Source organism: Juglans regia, unplaced genomic scaffold, assembly GCF_001411555.2.
Source record: "Juglans regia cultivar Chandler unplaced genomic scaffold, Walnut 2.0 Scaffold_305, whole genome shotgun sequence".
Classification (NCBI taxonomy): domain Eukaryota; kingdom Viridiplantae; phylum Streptophyta; class Magnoliopsida; order Fagales; family Juglandaceae; genus Juglans; species Juglans regia.
This window is the reverse complement of record NW_023357851.1, coordinates 1-1,558: the sequence shown is the minus strand read 5'-3', so window position 1 is coordinate 1,558 and position 1,558 is coordinate 1. Positions and strand designations below refer to the sequence as shown.

Here is a 1,558-nt window from a genome sequence, read left to right as displayed (position 1 = left end):
TTTTAAGTAATTAGTTTGATGGGTGCGATCATACCAGCACTAATGCACCGGATCCCATCAGAACTCCGCAGTTAAGCGTGTTTGGGCGAGAGTAGTACTAGGATGGGTGACCTCCTGGGAAGTCCTCGTGTTGCACCCCTCGTTTTTGTTTTCTCCGCCTTGCGAGATAAATTGACAAGAAGGACCACTCGGGAGTGGATTTTTGAGAAAATCTCGCCCTGCCCATCGCGTAGCCATGGGGTTTGGATCAGATCTCCGTTTGGATTGGGATCGGAAGGACGCTAGTATGTCGCTCAAGGATTATATGAATTTTAAGTAATTAGTTTGATGGGTGCGATCATACCAGCACTAATGCAACGGATCCCATCAGAACTCCGCAGTTAAGCGTGCTTGGGCGAGAGTAGTACTAGGATGGGTGACCTCCTGGGAAGTCCTCGTGTTGCACCCCTCGTTTTTGTTTTTTCTCGCTTTAAGTAGATAAATTGACAGTATGACCACTCGTGGGTGGATTTTTTGAGACATCTGCCAGAGCAATGGGTTTGACTGGCCCGCTTTGGATTGGGATCGAAGGACGCTAGTATGTCGCTCAAGGATTATATGAATTTTAAGTAATTAGTTTGATGGGTGCGATCATACCAGCACTAATGCACCGGATCCCATCAGAACTCCGCAGTTAAGCGTGCTTGGGCGAGAGTAGTACTAGGATGGGTGACCTCCTGGGAAGTCCTCGTGTTGCACCCCTCGTTTTTGTTTTTTCCGCCTTGCGAGATAAATTGACATGAAGGAGCACTCGGGAGTGGATTTTTGGGAAAATCTCGCCCTGCCCATCGCGTAGCCATGGGTTTGGATCAGATCTCCGATTGGATTGGGATCGGAAGGACGCTAGTATGTCGCTCAAGGATTATTTGAATTTTAAGTAATTAGGTTTGATGGGTGCGATCATACCAGCACTAATGCACCGGATCCCATCAGAACTCCGCAGTTAAGCGTGCTTGGGCGAGAGTAGTACTAGGATGGGTGACCTCCTGGGAAGTCCTCGTGTTGCACCCCTCGTTTTTGTTTTTTCCGCCTTATGAGATAAATTGACAAGAAGGACCACTCGGGAGTGGATTTTTCGGGAAATCTCGCCCTGCCCATCGCGTAGCCATGGGTTTGGATCAGATCTCCGTTTGGATTGGGATCGGAAGGACGCTAGTATGTCGCTCAAGGATTATATGAATTTTAAGTAATTAGTTTGATGGGTGCTATCATACCAGCACTAATGCACCGGATCCCATCAGAACTCCGCAGTTAAGCGTGCTTGGGCGAGAGTAGTACTAGGATGGGTGACCTCCTGGGAAGTCCTCGTGTTGCACCCCTCGTTTTTGTTTTCTCCGCCTTGCGAGATAAATTGACAAGAAGGACCACTCTGGGGTGGATTTTTGAGAAAATCTCGCCCTGCCCATCGCGTAGCAATGGGTTTGGATCAGTTCTCCGTTTGGATTGGGATCGGAAGGACGCTAGTATGTCGCTCAAGGATTATAGGAATTTTAAGTAATTAGTTTGATGGGTGCGATCA

General features: G+C 48.1%; 5 non-coding genes across 5 annotated transcripts; all 5 read left to right on the top strand.

The window, feature by feature from the left end:
- Window positions 1-20: 20 nt before the first annotated feature.
- LOC118345611 lies at window positions 21-139 on the top strand. The gene has a single exon (XR_004799116.1). It is a non-coding gene; the product is annotated as a 5S ribosomal RNA (ribosomal RNA).
- A 190-nt stretch (window positions 140-329) lies between these two features.
- On the top strand, window positions 330-448 carry LOC118345613. The gene has a single exon (XR_004799118.1). It is a non-coding gene; the product is annotated as a 5S ribosomal RNA (ribosomal RNA).
- A 174-nt stretch (window positions 449-622) lies between these two features.
- Window positions 623-741, top strand: LOC118345610. The gene has a single exon (XR_004799115.1). It is a non-coding gene; the product is annotated as a 5S ribosomal RNA (ribosomal RNA).
- A 190-nt stretch (window positions 742-931) lies between these two features.
- LOC118345609 lies at window positions 932-1,050 on the top strand. Its single transcript, XR_004799114.1, has one exon. It is a non-coding gene; the product is annotated as a 5S ribosomal RNA (ribosomal RNA).
- A 189-nt stretch (window positions 1,051-1,239) lies between these two features.
- LOC118345612 lies at window positions 1,240-1,358 on the top strand. The gene has a single exon (XR_004799117.1). It is a non-coding gene; the product is annotated as a 5S ribosomal RNA (ribosomal RNA).
- The last annotated feature ends 200 nt before the right edge of the window (window positions 1,359-1,558 follow it).